We start from the raw sequence: 7,906 nt of genomic DNA on the forward strand, positions 1-7,906 counted from the left end.
TCTCTCTCTCTCTCTCTCTCTCTCTCTCTCTCTCTCTCTCTCTCTCTCCTTCATTCCTTTGCACACCACTCTTCAGCTCTTGGCAGTCCAAAGTTTAAAAAAAAAATGTTGAACCATTTCTGTGTTTTCCTCCTGTTGTAACTTGGGCTGTGACATCATAACCCTGCCCACCAACACCCCACCTCTCTCCCTTTCCACCCCCCTCACCAGCCCCATGCCCCCAAACACTCCCCACCCACCCACAAAGAAGAAGGTCTCCTGTCAGTTCTAATGTGTGAAAAGACAAAGCTCCTGAAGAGTGCCCCCTCCTTCCCCTCGGTGCCCCTCCTGCCTCCCCCTCCCTGCCTTACCCACCGCTCAGCCAGGCTCTCCAGGCTTTTAACAATGATCCCATCTGTTTGACATGTGCGGAAAGGTGGGCTGGATTCAAATAATCTGTCAAGTGAATCGGATCAAAAACACAGCAACCCCCTCCTCAATTCCATCACACACACACACACACACACACACACACACACTCACACAGATACTCATACCCCAAGCCGGAGCAAAAGTGTGAGCGAAGTCAGACTTACACAACGCCCACCCTTGGTGCCAGGGAGACAGACACCAAACATGCCAAGGGAAAGCACAAATTTATACATATATAAATTCTGTTGCTTATTTGTTTATGAGAGACACCCACACCCCAAGTCTTCAACCCCTCTCCCTCAAACCCTGCCACTCCGCAAAGTGCACAGATTTGAAAGCTGGTAGAATCTGTTTTGAAATCTCCAACGAGAGGGTTTTTCCCCCCTTTTTTTTTTCACTCCAAAGCACTATCTGTGACGATCAGGCTCAGGCAGGGTTGCCAGCAAATGCAGGAGGCCCCTTCTAGGGTACAGGCTTTCAAACCAGCAAAGCTAGAGGGAATGAATTTAAGGACACACAGCAGGAGCTGGCTGAATTCATTTTATTTTGACGGGGTAGTTGGGGGAGGAATATCATTTCTGAAATGCCCAAGGAATGAAAGGAGAGGGTATGGATTTCTTAAACAGCCCTTGCAAGAGGAGCGGTGTCTTGGTCTGCAGGTAAATCTAGAAGGCAAGAAATTGGAGCTGTATAAAGGAGGACCAGGACACAGAGGGGGAGCAGAGAACAAGGAAGAAAGGAAAGAGAGAGGAGTAAGGAGAGGGGATGGGGAGATGGGGAAGGAGAGAGGGGAGAAAGGGTGAAAGGCAAAGGGGGGACCAAGGGAATGAGGGGAAAGAGGGAGAGAGGAGAACCAGGGGAAGACAGGAAGGTGAGAAGGAGGAGGAGAGAGAGAAGGGGAAAAGGCTGACATGGAAGAGGGAAGGCAGGAGGGTTGGGAAAGATGAATCTGGGGGCAGGAAGGGTTGGGAGAGAGAAGTGGGGAAGACCTGAGGAGAGATTGAAACAGGGAAGGAGGGAAGGGGGAGGGGTGGCAAATACATGAACTCTGGAGACCAGAAAGGCAGTTAGAGACACACTGGGTAAACACAACAAAAATACAGAGGCAGGTGAAGAAAGTCACTGAGAAATGGGGCTGAGAAAACAAAGGGCACAGGGTGGAGGGACTGTCTCTCTCAGGGACAGGGCACGGGCACGTTTTTAAAAGCGGGAGTCCCACATTGTCTCTGTAAAGAATCCCTTCTTGCCCACTCCTGCTGCCAGCCTCTCCTCTTTTACTATACCCATCTCACACTCCCACACTCCTCCTCTTACCTTTGTTGTCCTAGCATGCCATCCCCCTGGAAAACTCATGAATAAAAATTCTAACACCCACCCAAAAAAGAAAAAAGAGAAAAGAGAGAAAGAAAAAAAAAGAAAAAAGGAAAAAGAAAGAAAGAAAGAAAAAGAAATGCAAACAAAACACCTTTTTAAAATCCCTCTCTTTGTTCTACCCACTAAGGATTCTGGATTCTCTTATCTAGACTGGGCTGTGTGTGGCCATCTATACTTCATTTTGACACAAATTGTTTCCTTCAGATGGCAGGGGGAGCTTTGGCTGTATTCACTGCTATGGTGGGGCTTCTCTGTTCCCATAAGCAGTGTCATCATTAATATTAGGAGGCTCTGAGCAGAAAGAGGAACAGGTCTATGCTGGCATCCAGAGTATTAACAAAAGCAGAGAGTAGGAAAGACCCTTAATATGGTCAGTGGTCCTCTCTGACTTCCTACTTCCAAAATCTGAGGGAAAGTCTCAGCTGGGAGCCTGCCAAAGAGTGTAGTAATAAAAGCGTCCCAGAGCACAACCAAATGCAGCGTCTATATATAGGAGCCGGGTCTGTTTTAGCTACTTGCAGACTCAAATGACACCCGGAAACAAACATTTCGGCAATATGTTTATTGGAATCCTATTCAGCTGGTCCTGGAAAGAGTGAAGAGAGTCTGAAAAGATTTCACTAGAAGGTTCGAAATTGTTGCTTTCTGTTCCTCTGGCTCAGGTGCTCCGAGCTGAGACTCAGTGGCACCTCCTAGGGCAGTGTGAGCTTCCTTTAGGGTGACTTACAGCCCCTCTTTTTCACAGGTGAGGCAAAGCCACACACTTAGTAGCAGGGTCCTGTGGAGCACCCAGCTCTCTTAATCCCCTACCCACCTTCCATGCTGTTTTCCCCTGTCTGTGCCCCTGTCTTTGCCTGTCTCACTGGTCTGCCAGGTAAGTGTCATGAGACTAGAAAAGAAAATCAAAGACTGGCTCCTGCCTCTCATGCTTCACTTCCAGATAAAAGTGCCTGGGGAATCTCTGTAGGCCAAACCATCCCCAAACCATCCCGCAGTTCAGAGACACACACTCAGAAGGAAATGCAAACCTAGATCTCACTCCCCTTCCTGTGCCTTCTAGACCAAGAGAAGCCCTGTCTTCTTGTAAAACTGTGTGATATCCTCCTGCTAAATAAGCCCATCTCCTAGCTGCCCCCACACACAATACGATGGCTTACAAATGATCAGTTCTGCCACTGATTTTGTTTTGAAGATTGCCTTTATGCAAATAGATCAAGGAACTCCACACATATGTTAAATTTCCCAGTACCCTCAGGAAGTAGTATGACACAGGCTGCATGTCAGAGGTCTAGACCTTTCCTGGGGCAAGTATTTCTGGTAATATTTGAGTGTTAGAACCAGTTTGTAGGGTCTGCTAGGTGACAGAGAATTGAAAAGTAGTGCTGGACCCTTCTCAGCTCACCAAACAAGGGTTTTTTAGGATTGGTGATGGAAACGGCCTGCCTTTTTCATCCTCTACGGTCAATGGCCTAGTAAGAATGATAATAATTGAAAACTGGTCTTCCTTTCCACCTAACCACATTTGTGTGCATTCTTTCTCCCTACCCACTTTATGCCCATTTTATATATCAAGACTGACTCTGAGGGCAAAAGAGACGAAGACCATAAGAGCACATCCAGGAGAAAAAAAATCTCAACTACATTATGCTAGGAGAAAGAAGCCAGCCTTAGTGGACTGGCTATGTACACTGTAAGATTCTGAAAGGCAGGACTCAGGAGACAGAGAACAGGTAAGTGCTTGCTGGGAGTTGAGGAATGGGGAGAAAGGAATATAAAGGCTACAGAGCAACTGGAGTTCTTGGGGCTATTCTTTATCTTGAAAGTAGTGAGTGTACATGTTTATTAAAAACTCAAAGCATGTGTTGTAAAAAGGCTAATATATCTAAGTTACGCCCCAATAACAGAAGGGAAAGTGGAGCAGGTGATAGAACAATGTTTTCTTGACATCCTGCAGGTGGCGAAGACCAAGATAGACCTGGGTGTGATTTAATCATGCTCAGTGGCCCTACTTTGCCTGAACTCCTCCGGATATTCTGACATGTACTCCATGGGGACTCTGTACAAGCAGGCTAGATGAAACAGATATCTGGCTTATAGTCACAGCTTCCTCAGCCTGGAGAGTCAATAAACAAAATAACCAAGTTCCAAATGAGCACTGCTGTACGACTGTAGCGCTGCTCTGTCATCTATCTGCCTAGCCTTGGGGACATTAATGAGCTCTGACCTACCTGTATTAAGAAACTGGAGCCAAGACCAGTGAGTCCCCGACTAGATCACACCTAAGACCATAGAATTTTTTAACTCAAATATTTTTAAAGCAATATTTTTCTAAGGTTCTCTCTCTCTCTCTCTCTCTCTCTCTCTCTCTCTCTCTCTCTCTCTCTGTGTGTGTGTGTGTGTGTGTGTGTGTGTGTGTGATATGACATACATATATATGTCGGTCAATGCCCAGTTCCTATAAATATTCCAGGGACTTAAGGGTATGTTAGCAGTAAGGACCCACAACATTGATTTTGGTTCTTAAATAAAAATATATATTAAAATGTAATGGCCATAAATGGAGATAACATGTGAGGAGTTTCAGTGCTTAACTGCATGCCATTGTCCCATATTTAATAAATCAAATGTCAAAATGAGAGTATTTGATATTAAAATACTAGAATAGGAAATTGTTTTAAAATTTTGGTACTATACCGCAACTTAAATTTTTGATAATTTCACAAATATGGTACTAGTATTAACAATAATGAAAGCTATTGTTTATTATTAAAATTCATCAAACACTGTTTGTATTGATGTGATGTGTGTGTATGTGTCTGTATGTATTTGTTTGTGAAAATTAATTCAATCTTTACAATATTTCTATGAGGTAGGTGTTGCAGTCTCTATTTTCAGATGAAGATTAACAACATTTACTGAGCATAAATATACTACTTGCTAAATGTAACATCATCATAGGTATACTATGCCACATATATAACATCTCACTGAATTCATGAACTATCTGCTGAGATAGTTGTTTGGTAACTTTCCCTGGAGAGATGTAAACAAATATTTACTCATTCCAGTTCAGCAACCGTTCCAGTGAGGACCACCATGCTGAGCTAATAAATGCACTGGGTTTAGTTGCAGCCGCATGGGTGACTCTAAAGCAGTTATATTATACCATCTCCGTGAACCTTCTATCTGCCTCCCATAAACACCCATCAAGACCTATGCAGCTAGGAGCTGGAAAGCATCAAGGCTAGACCTATGCAGCTAGGTGCTGGAGAGCATCAAGGCTAGACCTATGCAGCTAGGGGCTGGAGAGCATCAAGGCTAGACCTATGCAGCTAGGGGCTGGAGAACATCAAGGCTAGACCTATGCAGCTAGGGGCTGGTGAGCATCAAGGCTAGACCTATGCAGCTAGGGGCTGGAGAGCATCAAGGCTAGACCTATGCAGCTAGGGGCTGGAGAGCATCAAGACTAGAATCCCAGGTGAAGTTTTGATGACCCTCTCACAGACACACCTCTATGAAGAAATGCTTAATTTGGCACTGACGCTAAATGTTACTTTCATCAAGATAAACCTTTCCTTGCTGCTGCTACCATAGACCCAACTGTCACTTTGCTTTACCTATTTGTTACAATGACTTCAGGGATGCTCCAGAAATCTCTGTCCCGTGATAGCAATTGTCATATTGTGCCTAGAGAAAACGGCTTGTTCCTCTATGGTCTCTGCTTCCAAATGGAAACCCTGGACCCTCGAGTTAAAGCAACTAAGCTATCTACCTGGAAGACAGCCTGGGAGACGTCGCTTTACTTTTTTGTTTGGTTAGATTTTTGTTGTTGTTGTTGTTGATGATGATGGTGGTTGTTTGTTTGTTTGTTGAGACAAGGTTTCTCTGTGTGGCTCTAGTTGTCCTAGAACTCACTCTATAGACCAGGTTGGCCTTGAACTCACAGAGCTCTCTGCCTGCCTCTGCCTCCAAAGTGCTAGGATTAAAGGCATGAGCCACAACCGCCCAGCTGAGCCTTCACCATCAATCACCATTTTGCATTGCCTCCTTAGGATACATGTAAGTACACATGAATTATCACTTCATTCCTAACATGACAAAACCAAGCTATTATTCCTCCTAGGAACTGGTCAGTGATTTCTCAGGAGTAATGGAAAGATCATTCTTAGGCCTTTCCTGGATGAGCTCCTGATAACTTAAGGAAACGTGGTCCCAGCTGATAGCAATAGCCAGTTGCAAGCTTCATGTCTGTCAACCACAAGGTACCTCCAGAGGACCCCCAAGAGCTCCTGCTCTCAGTACCCTTACTCACAAGATCTATTGTGTCCCCATTTACAACAAAGAGCAAACAAGCCACCTGATAAAAATAAAAATTCAGACTCATTCATTTCAGAAGAATAAAATCAGACAGGATGGACAAGTTTCCTATTGCTTGGTTAGCTAATGCTGAACTTTAACACTAAGAACAGCTACTAGTTGATAATCTACTGACCACCATAAAAATCTATGCTTTATTTTTAATTTTTTTTGGAAAAAACAATTAAATGATTTTTAAAAAAACATTTATATTGATTCTTTTTTAATTTTACATTATATTCCCGGTCCTATGCATGTCCTTGTCTATCCCGAGCTTTTGTCCCCACCGGCAAGAACATGCTCAGGACAACCGGAATCTTCTGCAGCAAAAGCTTTATTGCTTACTTCTTCAGGAGCCAGTGGAGAAGAGAAGGAAAATGGCGAAGCCCCGTCCCTTTTATGGATTATTGTCCTCCACCTCGGACGTGTTGCTCCCTGATTGGCTGCAGCCCATCAACCGGAGTTGTCGTCACGGGGAAGGCAGAGCACATGGAGTGGAAAACTACCCCGCAAATGCGCAGCTTGCTTGTTTACTACTTAGAACACGGGTGTCAGCGCCATCTTGTAATGGCGAATGTGAGGGCAGCTCCTCACACTTGTCCCCTCGAACACATCCCTTGCCACCTCCTCCATAAAATAAAAAACACACAAACAAATGAAAAAAAAACCACAAAGCCAAAAAACTTCTCCTCTTGGAAGCCTTAGTATGTCACAGTGTGGCCAACAGTATAGCCTTCTATCTATACTTCTTCACTTGCAACTGTTCATTACAATGAGTTGAATTGGTTCAGTTCCAGGTCTCTGACTTCTTTGACACCATCAATATTGGATCCTCACCAGCACTCCTCATGGTTAACCTGTTGCTGCTCTGTGTCATAGAGATCCTCCAGTTTTGGATCAGAAGAACTGTCCCTTTCACACACCTCAAGAATTCACAGATGATGCAGATGTTGTGGTGGGCCAACTCAAAGCCCTGGACCTGGACATGGGTGGTAGCTGAGCTGCTCAGTCTGCTGACTCTCCCTTATTGACATCACCAAAGTGAGCTCCCAAGCACTGCTCTGGCTAGGCTACCCAGTGCTGCCACTGGCAAGAGGCAGGGTCAGCTGATCTGCTCTCGTGCCCTCAGGGCTGGCTCATCTGCACCCATGCCTCCAGAACCAGCTCTACTGTGCTACCCAGTCAAGGTGCAGAGCCCACTCTTCCAAGTGCTGCAGCCAGGTGTGGACATATGTGCTCTCACACCCTTGGGGCTGGCTCTCATGACCTCCAGGCCTTCTCTCTACTAATACTATTGGTGAGGGGTATGTGGGAGGGCATCACATCACCCCCATGTCCTCTCCACCTCAGGGCAGACAATTAGTGGGGCCAGCTCTCCAGCTCTCACACCCGTGGGGCTGACTCATCTGCATATCCTCCATCAGGGACAGCTCTACTATGCTGCCCAGGCAAGGTACAGGGCCTGCTCTCCAGAGTGCTGCAAGCAGTAAGAGACCTGACTAGTTCTGCACCACTCCTAGACATCCCCATAGTCCCTGTTGACTTTCCAGACCAAGGACATCCCCATGTTCTCTCATAGTAATATAAGCCAAGAACATGGACACCAACCCTTGCTGCTGCATAGCAAAGAACCCAGACATGGCCCTCAGTGGCAACATGGGTTGTGGCCATCCAGTGGCTCTAGGTTAAAAGGAGATCACCTGAAATGCGGGCTGGAAATGAAAAGGAAGGGGTTGAGAGAAGAACAGAGTGAAAACAGTGTTCT

The sequence above is a fragment of the Mus caroli genome, chromosome 1, assembly GCF_900094665.2.
Source record: "Mus caroli chromosome 1, CAROLI_EIJ_v1.1, whole genome shotgun sequence".
Classification (NCBI taxonomy): Eukaryota; Metazoa; Chordata; class Mammalia; order Rodentia; family Muridae; genus Mus; species Mus caroli.